This window comes from Prinia subflava, chromosome 13 (genome assembly GCF_021018805.1).
Source record: "Prinia subflava isolate CZ2003 ecotype Zambia chromosome 13, Cam_Psub_1.2, whole genome shotgun sequence".
Lineage (NCBI taxonomy): Eukaryota > Metazoa > Chordata > Aves > Passeriformes > Cisticolidae > Prinia > Prinia subflava.
This window is the reverse complement of record NC_086259.1, coordinates 1,404,384-1,417,976: the sequence shown is the minus strand read 5'-3', so window position 1 is coordinate 1,417,976 and position 13,593 is coordinate 1,404,384.

Genomic DNA, 13,593 nt, shown 5'->3' with positions numbered 1-13,593 from the left:
GGCACTGAGTTTACCCCCGGCTAACTGGGGTGATACCCACTGCCTGGAATGGGATCTGGAGGGCGGGAAGGCCCTGCTGAGGCCCCTGGCCAGGCTGGGTGATGTGCCAAGGCCACTGCCATGAGGTCCAGCGGGCTCAAGGGCCAGGTCCTGCACTTCAGCCACAATGACCCCCTGCAGCTGCAGGGGGATGTCTGGACGTGACACTCAGTGCTCTGGGTGGGTGACAGAGTGGTTGGTTACAGGCTGGACTCAATGACCTCTGAGGTATTTTCCAGCCTCAGTGATTCTGTGATTTTTGAACAATTGAATTGCAGTAAAAAGGAGGGGTGGAGCTCTTTGGGTTCTTTTCTGTTCAAATACAAAAATACCACAAAGTATGGCAGGCAAGGGTAAGAGTAGGTACTGGAAAGATCTCAAAGCAATGAGGCTGGATTGTTGGAATTTTGATGTCCCTGGTCAGGTCAACGTCCACTCTTGGTCCCTTGGGGTGGTACCCACCAAACAAAAACTTGGTGGTGTGGATAGTTGAACCTTCCCCAGTTTTGTATGTTAAATCCCAGTTGGACCCTCCAGAGAAAGTAGGACTGTATAAGCAAGTGAAAGTAAGTGCTCTGAAGGACTGTGTCAAGAAGAAGAAGGACAGACGAGAGAGAAGATTTTAAAGAGAGACTTAAGGAAGTGAGAGAGGGAGCTGGAAGAAGGACAATAAAGAGAGGGCTTTTTGAGATAGGGCAGAGTTGAAGGACATATGGGTGGTTTACCGAGTGGAATGGATTTAGATATGTGAAAGGAAAAGAAGGATTGGTGGGTCCAATACTGTTGTATGTTCTGTATGCCATTGTCTGTTCTATGTACCTTCCCCCCTAATTGAAATTCATAAGTTGCTACATCCTCCCTACAAGTCCCTATTCTTAGCTCCCCTTGGTTACATGTTTCTTTCTCCCTTTTCCCGCCACTGTGTTCTCCCTCCCCCTTCCCCCAATTGGTCCAAGGCTTGCAACCCCTCCCCTTTTCTCCCTAGTAATAAGTTTCCATTGGTGGCCACAAAGGGGAACTCCCATTTCTCCTCCCCTTCCCTGAGAGCTTATAAGCCGGTGCATTTCTTTGTTCTGGGTCCAGCTCCGCCTGGCCCTGACAGTGTTCACTGGGATTAAAGTTACTGTTTAACTGTCTGGCTGGCTGGATCCTCCTTTCTTCCTCTCTGCTTCATCGCTCGATACTTCTTGTCACCTAGAGGCTTCCCTCAGGGAAAAAGAATCCACGAAGGCTGACTCCTCAGTGAGTGCTGAGGGGCAGCCCAAGATTACGCTTGCTCCGGTGCCTGGGCTAGCACGGGGCGAAGCCGAGGGGCTTCAGTATCGGCACCGCGACAGTTCAGAGGGTTGCAGACATTCCATTTAGCATGGGAACAGCTGTATCCCTCCCCAGGGAAATGCTTCCTCTGTCAGCTGTGACCCTGAGGGCCATGCAGAGCCTTTGGGTGGGGCCTCCCTGGCAGGAGTCAGGGGCATTTGGAGGCCTGGGTGGTGTCAATGCCCCTCTGGCTCTTGCCCACTCGTGCCCCTGTGCTGTGTGGGCACCATGACCTGAGCAGAAAAGTGGCTCCAGGAAGGTGCTGCCCTACCCTCTGCTCCTTGGTTCCCCTTTCCAGGCACATCCTGAGTGGCCATCAGGTGCCTGAGGCACAGCAAGGCATTGACTCCTTCCTGCCCAGGCTTTACACACTTCATACCAGAAGCAGGATGTTCATTATTTTATTATTGGAGGAAGCAAATGAAGTGCATTGAGTTTTAAAGTAGCTTTGTTAAACAGATCTTACCAGTTTGAAATGGTGTTGTGCTCTAATCCTGTCCACATGAATGCAAGTTCATTGAATTCAGGAAGTTCTTTCTGCTCTGCAGGACATCACAACATAACTTAGTTCTGAAGAGAACTGTGCACTGGTAGTCCCACTGAATTCACTGCAAAACATTTAAAAACCCCTCAAAACACAGTTTTTGTAAGTGATTGCAGAAAGGTTGCAAGGGGTTTTTTCAGCTAGCTTTTCACAGAGAGCTTATTTTATTTGTGTTCATGAGATCCCCAGCCCTGCTCTGGCTGAGCTGAGGAGCTGTGAAAATACAGGGTGCATGGGACACTGTTACTCTCTTCAAACATTTCTAAAAAAATTCTAAAATGAATTGATTTCTTAATTGGTTTGCATTCTTTTACTTCTTTTTTTAAAGAAAAACACAGGTGTTTTTTGGGTTTATATCACTATTAGTTTATTATGACCTGTAAGTACTTGGCAAGTCCGTAGAGAAAACCAGTGGGGGTTTCATTCTTGGACTTGTGAAAGGAAGTGCTGAGTTGCCCTTCACTTGTGCTTCACCCTCTGGGTGTTGCCTTTAAGGGAATCCTTTCAATGCAGCACTCAGACTGCTCTCACATTGCTTTTTGGGGTCATTTTCAGGGAATGATCCCAGAAGTACAGAATGTTTTCCCCCTACTGGTTCTGGTTGGTTTAGCTGGAACAAGCAAGGCTTCGTGAGCACTTTGATCACTTTGTACAGACATTTGTCAGGCACTTAGTGCAGGATGGAAACATTCAGTTATGGGGCTTTGCAACAATATCTGATGGTGCTGCTTTTGGACAGCACTGCGTTTGTAGGGTTGTGGTTTGCCTAAACCGCATTACACTGAGAGAACCACACCCAGTCAGGAACTGCACCTCCTGTCCTGTTACTCCCATCTGGTGAGCTGTTTCTTTTCTAAATCACTGCAACTCAATAATGGTAAGTGCACAGAGAGCATTTCCTAATGAAGCACTAAAGCTTGTGATCCCAGGAATGCCATTCGGCTGCTCTGTTGTAAATCTTTAGAATTTGAGCTTAAAAGTAAGATTTTGTGTGCTAAGTAATTATCTTACTTATTGCAGCTTCTTTGTAGGGGGGATACCAGATATTCTTGACATCTGCTATTAAACTTTCACAACTTTTTCTTCTCTAAGAGTCCAAAAGAACGATTTCTTTGGAAATGCTTCTATACAATTGAAGCTCAGTCTCCTGCAGTTTGTTCTTAATTCTAATTTCACTATGGACATACAATTTGCATGGCACAGAAAATGTCAATGGTTTAGTACAGAGAATGTTACAGCCCAAAGGATGCCACTGTTACTTGTCAGGACACAGCCCTGTGAACACTTTTTGTTCCTAACACCCATTTCTCACAATCCACCCAGAGCTGAAGGCAGTCCTGTACCCTGGTGTTACCTTGGGCAAAGTTCTGTTTCTCCTACACTGCCGGAATCAGGGGATGACAGAATTGCAACCATTAGTTGTGCAAAAAGCAAATCTTTATATTTTAGTTCCTGAGCTTTTTCTAGTCTAATCCACGTGCACTCCTCTGGATTTCTTCGGTGATGAAAGTCAATCATAAACAATTCAACAAAATTAATTCTGGCTAACTGTACATGAAAGGCATTTTTTAAGCATTCAAAATTGAGCTCCATATTAGTCACTGTGAAGAAAATGAACTCTACTCCAGCCCAAACCAGCACACATCTCAGTGCTACTGAAAAAGCTACTTGAAGCAGTATTAAAGTGTGTTTCTAGGTAACAAGTTGAATCCCAACAGAATCCCAGAATTTTTCGGGCTGGAAGGGACCTCTGTAGTTCACCCAGTCCGAGCCCTGCCCAGGCAGGGTCACCTGGAGCAGGTGACACAGGAGCATGTCCAGGCAGGTTTGGAATGCCCCGGAGAGGGAGACTCCACAGCCGACTCAGAGAGCAGCAGCTGCCCCTTGCGGGAGCGCAGGAACTCGCGTGGGGGGAGCAGCGAGCTCAGCCCGGGCGGTGCTGAAGCGCCCGCGGGCTCGGGGTCCTCCATGGCTGCGGCGGCGGGCGGGGTGGGCTGGGGCTGGGCTGGGCTGGGCTCGCGTTGGGCTCGGCCTGAGCTCCCGCCGGGCTCGGGCTGGGCGCGGGCTCAGGCTCGGGGTGGGGGGTTGGCCGTGGAATTTTTTTTTTTTTTTAATTTTTTTTTCCTCTCTGAAGGAGGGAAGCAGAAATCGTGACACTGTGGAAACGTGAAAAAAAAGTTTCAGCATCCCCAGCTGTGGGGGACGGCCCCAGCGCCCGCCCCAGCCCCGGGACAATGGAGCTGGGCCACCACCTCCGCCTGTCCTGTGCTGCTGGAGCGACACCAGGGAGCCGGGGGGCTTCTGTCCCCGCCACTCTGAACACACCAAGCACAGAACCACCGGGCGCCTGGGGCTCCAAGGGGCCGCTGCAGGTAACCCAGGCCAAACCCCGCTCAAGGCTGAAATTTCAGGATTCAAATGCCTCGGCGAATGCTTTAACATGCAATTCACATGGCCCAACAAAATCTTTCCGAAGCATGGTTACTGGGTCATTACATTTTTACTTTACTTTAAAATGTACATTACTTTAATGTACTTTTTTACACTTAGTAAATAAATAAGATTAATGCGCTTAAGCTCGTTTTTATTTTCTTTTTTATTAGAGAAAGACGACAACCATGAAAATAATTTTCGTACAGGTAAAAACACAATTAAGTTTAGAAAAACATGACAATTCTCTCTGAAGCTTTAACTGGTGAAATTGCAACGCTGAAACTGCATTTGGGAAAGTATGAAAACTTATGAATGGTACTTGCAGAAACATCAGTGCACAGGAAATTCAAAATCGAGTATGTGAAAATACTTTACTGTCTTTAAAAGACAGTGGGGAAACGGGATGGAGAACTCATTCTTTCACTAACACATCAATCTTAACTGGCAGCACTCCTTTCTCTTGCTTTCTCAAGGCTAATCTTCTCCGAAAGAAGAAATATGTCAACAAGGCAGTGACGCGGCTAGAGGGTGTGTGGCCGAAGCCCACTGACCACCCGAGGTCAGCTCTGTGGAGTCTTCGGCGGGCCGCGTCCTTCTGTGGCAAGTTGTCTTTAAAAAGACACTCTCAGCCTCAGAGGCACAGGCTCGCAGCAGTGATTTAGCTCTTTTGTGAGAGGGTCGCCTAGGCAACCCCAGCAGCTCTGTGCCAGCAGAGGGAGAGGGAGCTGGTGAGCTGGCAAGCAGCTTTGCCTACAGGTTCAGAGCCCAGGCGGCGCAGAAAGGAGAGGCGGGAGCCAGGAGATCTCCGGAGCTTTATTCGGAGGCAGGAACCGGCGACATCCGAAGCCCGAAGACCCCGAGAGTCTAAAACAGTGGGCTTTTATGGGGTTGGAAAGGGGTGTGGTTTTCTTTTAGGGCCAATCACAGGGCGGATTGAGAAGTTATCCAATCAGGGAGAGGATTGAAAAGTTCACCAATCAGGGGGCGAGGTTGGGGAACTCTCCAATCACCGAGGGGATTGTGAAACGGCCAATCAGGGGAAGGATCAAGAATGAACCAATCTCTGTCCGAGAACAGGGTGAACTAACTTTTGAACCAATGGCTGTGGGACAGAAACTTTGGACCAATGGGGGAACACTGCCTAACTTTTGGCCAATGGGAGAGGGGAGAACAACTAACTTTCTAAGTAACGGGGAAAACAGTTAAATTGATGGGAGAACTTGCTTTGTGGGATTGTTACAACACACTCTCCCTCCAAGGGAGAGTGTCGCTCTCCTCTTGGGCTTCCCCACCTCCCACAACTCCCCCTTTTTTATTTATTAAAAAGATATCAGCAACTGCTTTTTTGAAGCCCTTAACTAAACAGGTGAACATCAAGAACACAATAACTATAACAATAAGAATCCAGACTAATTGGTTTAACAATGCAGCAACCCATCCCTTAAATCCGAAGTGTCCAAATAAATTTTGGAACCATTCCGGGTCTTTCTCAGTTTTTAGTTCTTTAACATCTTCCTTTAGCAGCTGAATTTTCTTTAAAATGGACTCACTATGGCTTGATAAATTAAAACAACATAATCCGTCAAACTCTTCACAACCGTGTCCATGTAGCAGAAGCAAATAGTCAATAGCTGCTCGGTTCTGCAGCGTGGCGTGCCTGGTGGTCTCTTCGTCTTCCAGAAGCTCACTCAAAGCTTGTGATGTCTTGTTGGCCTGCTTACTAAGCCAGCACCCCAAATGTTCAATCTCCCCTAAACTTTTTGCCGCTGCCACCCACGGCAGGAAGATTGAGACTGCAATCCTTTTTGACTTGGGCCAAGAATAAAAGGTGGCTTCACACTTTTCATCAAAGGGATGGTATGATCTCTTTTGGCGAGCCAATTGGGTGCTATTTCTTTTCCATTCGTGCAGCATAGTGGTATTTGGGGTGAGGGTGGTAAGCCGACCAAAAGTACATGGACCTCCTTGGATTCTGGAAGGGAGACCTGCCCACGCCCTGTCTCCACAAATGAGGAAGACACCCTTAGGGAGAGCCCTGGGATGAAGAAATCCTGATGTGTCGAATGGGATTTTTGCTGTGTGGTTGCACCAGGCGGCCGAATTATACTTTTTATTCAAGGGGTTTAAATAGACTTTGTAACTGACACTTGGATTTTGGAAATAAAAATTAAAACAATAGCTTGCTCTAGCCGACCCTAAAAGATCCAATTCTTGGGGCTCTAGCTTCCTGTCTGGTCTTTCCGAATTAAAATGTCCTGGTGCCACTTTTGGTAATTGTGCTACCCAATTTTCCCAGGCCACCCTAGCTGGCCACTTGGGTGCTGTGGGCGGAGTAGGCCACCTTCCAGCGAGGGGGTGCGGCGGTCTTAGGTCTTGGATGTTAAACGGCATTCCTACCAGGCACGAGGATAAAGGGCTGCTGACCGAGCCCATTGATAAACATAAGTTATCCTGTTGTAGTGTCTTTGCCAATGTTACCCAAACGTTTTCGGGTGGTTGTCCGACTTGCCACGCTTTAATCCCTGCTATCAGGCAGAACAGGAAGAGTACCGACATGTTTTCACGTTGCGAGCTAGATTTCATCTGAAACGGTTCCCTTGGGTTGCTGCTAAATAAACATAAAACACGAATTAGAACTGTCGTATAACGTTAAGTCACCAACTGTAATAACTGTGGTAGGTATAACTGGGAAGGTGGGTTTGGGAATATGGGGTCCAGGGAATTAACCATCGCATTCAAAGTTCAGTGTCTTTTTGATGGTTATCTTTGTCCATCCCTCCACTTTGGTTTTCTCCCTCATCTCCCTCCATCTGGAAAACTGAAAAGACGGCATTAATAGCTCGTCTGCGGTAGTTTAGGTACAAAATATAGAAAATTATAGGCAAAGAAACTCCTATGACTATAATAATATAAAACAAGGAGGAACGAAAAATGTGTGTGTCAGAGGCATCTGCATTCGCTTCTCGGTTGGTTTGTTGCTGTGGAGCAACAGTAGATAAAGTGCTTGCGTGCGGAGCCTTGGATGCAGTGCTTTTAATTAGCACATTTACATCTTTGCACTTGTCCTGCTGCATTTGTAGAGAGTTTTTCCATGGTACTGAGTGTACTACAAAGCTACACAATTCGTGGTGTTGCTCGTTTTGTTTGATCTCCACGTCCATCACATAGGTGACTCCCGCGCGAATCTGTTTTTCTGCTCTTAAAATCCTCACAATCTGGCTTGGAGACTTGTGACGGCGGTTTAGGTCATGCTGCTGCAGGGCAAATCGCAACACCTTTTGTGCGGTAACATCTGACTCTGGATGAGTTATCTCACGAGTTTTGCTGTGTACTGTAGACACACAGATGAGTGCAGTGAAAACAAGCACCAGTTTCATGGTTGCAGGTTGTAAGGAGCCTCTGCATTTAAAGAGCAATAAAAAACAATGTTAGTGATAATTCAACACAGCTTTAACAAAATAAAATCTTTACAATTGGAGGGAAGAGGGAAAGGATCAGGGTAAACAAGGGAGGGGCTAAAAGAGAATAGCTCTCTTGGTGGAGCAGTCCTTGTCGTCTTCAGCATGTTTAATGTCTCTTGCTCATCGAGCGAGTCACTGGGCGATGCATTGCTTGGTCTCGTTGTATGTTCTTTTTCTTCCTTATCTTCCAGCTGACAGTTTTTTGTTCTTCATCTTGCTCTGTGTGTGACTCAGAAGAAACTACATTAGGTTCATTGGGTTCAAGATATGGCTTTACACACTTGGCTGGGACCCACTTCGGCCCTGAGGGCATGGACACGCAAGCGTATCCACGTCCCCAAGTGACTAATTGGTGTGGTCCTGTAATTTGTTGTGTTTGTGGGTCTTTCACCAATACAGGGGGTTTCTCCTGTAGTTTGGCTTGTGTGGTATTACTAAAGTGCCTTATTACTGGAGGGTTAGGTTCAGCCTCTGAGCAATTAAGAAAATTGATTACATAAAGTGCTTTGCAGAGTCTTTCAATAGGGGAAAGTGCTTTTGTGCTCTCTTGTTGCTGGTGTAGGACTCTTTTTATATTCTGGTGCATTCTCTCCACTATAGATTGCCCTGTAGGTGAATGAGGGATGCCTGTCGTGTGTTGAATTCCCCATTCTTGAAAAAATGTCTCTAAATGTTTAGATGTGTAAGCGGGTCCATTGTCAGTTTTTATTTTTTGTGGGACCCCTAGAGTGGCAAACGCCATCATAAGGTGCCTTTTAACAAATTTGGCGTTTTCTCCTGAGTGTGCGGAGGCAAAAACCGCTCCAGAAAAAGTGTCCACAGACACATGTAGATATTTAAGTCGTCCAAACGACGCAACATGTGTTACGTCCATTTGCCACAAATCATTGCTGTTGAGGCCTCTGGGATTCACCCCTCTGTCTAAGAAGGGTACTTGATATGTTTGGCATTGAGGGCAAGTTGCTACTATGGATTTTGCTTGTTCTTTTGTTAGGTGAAACATCTTCATAAGTGATGGTGTATTTTGGTGATAAAACTGGTGGGATAATTTCGCTTGCTGAAATGTATCGGGCAATGTGGGTGTTTGAACTGCCATTGCTAGCGCGTCAGCTCTCTTGTTTCCCTCTGTGATGGCTCCTGGAAGGTCAGTGTGTGACCTCACGTGCATGACATGGAAAGGTTGCTTTCTGTGGGAGATAAGAAATATTAATCGAGAAAGCAACTGGAAAAGTTTTTTATTTGACACCTCTCTCAAAATGGCGTGTTCTGCCCTCATAGCTACTCCTGCTACATATGCCGAATCTGTGACCAAATTGAAAGGTTGGTTTTTGAATTTCTCGAACGCTCTGACAACGGCTGCTAGTTCTGCAATTTGCGGAGAACCTTCCACAAGTTGAACGTCGGACTCCCACCTCCGCGTTCTGGGGTCTTCCCAAGTCATAACTGACTTGTGTGAAGCCCCTGAGCCGTCCGTAAAAACTGTCACAGCGTCGAGAGGAATCTTACTTTGGATGAATTTGGGAACCAAATGTAAATCTGCTTTAAATAATTTGTGGCCTGGATAGTGAATTGAAATTTTCCCTGAGTAGCTATCAAGGGCAAATTGGAGGTTGTCATTGCTCCGGAGCAGAAACTCAAGCTCTTCGGAAGTGGCCAATGGCATGTAGATGCACGCAAAATCACACCCTGCAAGAGAGCGGAGGCGTGCCCTCCCTTTTCGAATGACAGAGGCTATGAACTCTTGAGGGGTGGTAACTGTCTTTGTGGACCTGGCATGTAAAAAGACCCATTCAAGGATCAACAGTGGGTCTTTTAACTGGCTGTCCCATTGGAATATCAGACCACTGATATGAGGAGCTCTACCCAGTACTGCGAGGAGGAAGGGTAAGGATGGGTCATACCTGTGCGCCTGCCGTTCAGAGAGAGCGTTTTGCACGACTGCGATGGCTTGCCTGGCCTCTGGTGTCAAAGATCTCGGTGAGTTCAGCTTACTGTCTCCCCTTAACAGGTTAAATAGGGGTGCGAGGTCCTCTGAGGAAATGCCGAGAAGAGGCCGGACCCAGTTGATCGATCCACATAGTTGTTGCAAGTCGTGCAGCGTCTTAGGATTGTTGTTGATGATGAGCGGCTGGGGCACGATGGTCTGCTCCTGCACTCGCAGTCCGAGGTAGCTCCATGGGCTTGTGAGTTGTATTTTTTCCTGCTGGATCTCGAATCCAGCGCTTTCCACTGTGGTAATAGTAGTGGTCAGTAGAGTCTGTAAAGTCTGTGAGTCTTTGGCACATAATAATAAATCATCCATATAGTGTAGTAAAATGCAGTCTGGGAACTGCTCACGGATAGGAGATAAAATACGAGCCACATACCATTGGCAAATTGAAGGACTTGCCTTCATTCCTTGCGGTAACACCAGCCAATGGTATCTTTGGAGAGGAGCTTGTCGATTGGGGGAAGGAACTGAAAAAGCAAATCTGGGTGCATCTGCGGGATGGAGGGGAATGTTAAAGAAACAGTCTTTGATGTCGATGACAGCAAGGGGCCAATTCCTAGGGAGCATCATTGGTGATGGCATGCCTGGTTGGAGAGGGCCAAAGTCTTCAATGATATCATTAACTTTCCGGAGATCTTGTAAAAGTCTCCATTTGTCTTTTCCAGGCTTTTTAATAACAAAAACTGGGGTATTCCAGGGGCTGTTAGACGGTGTAATGTGGCCTTTAGCAAGCAGCTCATCGACCAACAGTCTCAAGGCGCGCAATTTTTCTTCTGAAAGGGGCCACTGATCAACCCACACGGGGTCGTCCTTTTTCCATGTGAGCTGCAGGATGTTACAAGCGCGCTCATCAGTGGCCCCAACTAAAAATCCCTGCAGTTAATCTGCAGTGATGCGCCCCATTGGGATAAGACATCCCGTCCCCACAAGGTGATTGGTGCTCTGACTACAAAGGGTCTGATAGTTGCGACCTTGCCTTCTGGCCCACTTACCACCACATTTCGTTTGGAGCGCCATGAGGTTGCAACGCCCCCAATACCTGAGATCATGCCTGCAACAGGCTCAAGCTCCCAGTCGGCAGGCCATTCTGATCTTGCGATGATGGTCACGTCTGCCCCCGTGTCCGCCATCCCGGGTCTTTTTACCTTCTCACCTTTGGAAAACAATGTACATTTGATGATAGGTTTATTTGCCCCAATGACTTTCACCCAAAAGGCGGTAGGATTTACTGGAACCACATCAGGGAGGTTTCGGGGAAGTAAAAATGCTTGAGCCAAGGGGACTCCAGCGGGTAAAAAATAAGGATAGTCCAAACATAAAATTGAAATAAAAATCTCCTCTCCGGGCTCTAATGTCTGTACCTCTGGGATAACTGCAATCTCTGGCGGTTTGTGCATAGGGTCTCCGATAATTAAAATGTCCCAAGGGCCGTTAAGTGGTGCCCGTTTCCCAGTTGCAATTTTAAAAACAGAGTCATTTTCAAGTTGTATCGAAAGGTCACTCACCAGCTCCCGTCTGGTCCCCACCTGTACCGTGGCATAAACTGATTCTTCTTCATCTCCGCTGGTACCTTTTCCTCGGGGGTCTGTGGCCCGTGGGGGAACTGGTCGGAGTCTGTGTGTCCAGGGACGCGAGCGGCATGATGAGGACGAGACGGCTGGGAATTTGGTGTCTTCGCGCGGCGCCGGTCCGCGCTCAGCCGGGAGTTTCCCGGCTGCCAAGTTCTCCTAGGGTTGCTGCGCAACCAATTATGGTCTTTTGTATGGTCTAGCACCATGTGCTTTTCCGGACAGTCCTTTATAAAATGTCCAATATTTCCACAATTAAAACATCTGGAGTTTTCTTTTGACGATACCACGGCAAAAGCTCCAGAGACACCTTGTGCAATTCCCTGTGCAACTGCTTGGGCCACTGTGTTCTCGGTGGAGTTATGTTTGACACAGGCTTCTATCATTTGATCCACAGTTGGGGGTGGATCAAGGGGCAAGGATCTAAGTACCACTTTGGTGCTTGAATTAGCATTAATCATTGCTAATTTAGTTAGCATTTCTTTTTGCACCTCTTTGCTCTCAAGCTGTTTTTCTAAAGCAATTTTTAATCTGTCTATGAATTTTATAAATGATTCTTCCGGACCTTGCATGATATGTGTGAAGCTCTGTGTTGGAATTGAATCATCAGGGGTAAGCAAGAGTGCTGATTTAGCGGCCATTGTGATGTCAAGCAGTGCAGTCTCTGGGATATTGGTCTGGTCTTGTGGCTTAAAGAAGTTCCCTTCGCCAGCAATCTGCTCTAAATTTAATTGAGGTTTGTTTGGATCGTTTTGATATGTAGTGACCAATGTTCCTAATTGCCGTTTCCAATTTCTTTCCCATAACATGTACTCCGCTGGGGAGAGCAGACATCCCATAATATTCTTAATGTCATGGGGTATTAATGTGTGAGCGGCGAAGGTAGCTTCCAATAAGTTTTTAAAATAGTGGGACCCTCTGCCATGTTCCTTGGCAGCCTTGCACAGTTCCTTTAATTGATTATATGGTAAGGGCTCCCAGGTAACAGTCCTCCCAGAACGCCTGCTAGTTTTGACAGTGATAGGAAAGGCTGATATCTTATTTACCATTGCCCAGTCCCCTTCTTTTGCTGCGTCCCCTCGTGTTTTAGCCCAGTGGTCTTCGTAATCTGAAAGTGAAGACTCACTGCTTTCATCGTCAGATGTTGGGGGCTTAAAACGCAGGTTTGTTTTGTTGCTGTGTGCCGGAGGTGTGTGATGTGGGGTTGCAATGGGAGCCAAGATGGCTTCCTTCCGGCTGCCTGGACCCCCACTTCCGGAAGTGGAGGGGTACACAGGGGAGGGGTTTTGTGGAAAGGGGCAGGTGTCTGGGGTGGAGCCAGTGTTAGGGGTGTTACTTGTGTTGGGGGTGTGGTCAGGGGCGGGGCCCGCGACGGGATTGGTGACCTCGCCGCAAGAGATGGGGATAGTTTTTATTTCGGGGGAGGGGCCCGACGCAACCACACCAATCGAAGCGCAAGGAGAGTGGCAAGAGGGTGATGTAATTGTGTGGTGGCCATTTTGTGTGGATAGGGTGGGTAAACTTGGATCGTGAGGGGCAAAATGGCGGGGCTGGCCACGTTGCCGGCGCCATTTTGAGAACCGGGGAAAAGAGAACTACAAACTGGGGGGGAAGGAAAACTGGGATAGAGGGATGTGGAAACCGGGTTGAGGAAAGGATCCAAGACAGTGTGGCCAGCACTGTCCTGGCAGGGGTAGAAAGGAGGTCGGGAGGGGTCCGGGGGTCGGTAGCACCCCGGTGCGTCACCGCGCATAACGCCTGCTGACCTACTCTCAGGAAGGGAAGGGGGTTTTGGATCACAAGGAGGGGAACAGGGGGAAGGGGTTTTCAACTGGGGCCCACCCCCATCCCTCTTATCACAACTTCCCTTAGTTTCCCCTGCTTTAATAATTAACTTAAATAAAGGAAAAAATTCTGCAACTGAAAGGTCCCTGTCTAATTGAGCTACATTTAACTTTTTTCCCACCTTATCCCAGAAAGAATCAACAAAAACAAGGTCTAAAGGAGTATTAGGGAACGACTTGAAAATCCAATGAACAAAACATTTTAAAAGACTGGAACTAAACTTAAACTTTCCCGCAACAAGGGATTGTTTAACTTGGAGATAAAACTCCCGCTCAGATGGAGAGAGTGATGGGCGGCTGATATTGTTGCCCATCCTCCTTTCTGTGTCCCACCCACGGAGAAAATGAAAAACTGAAGAAAAAGACCCCTTATGTTAACAACTCACTGTCTCTCTTC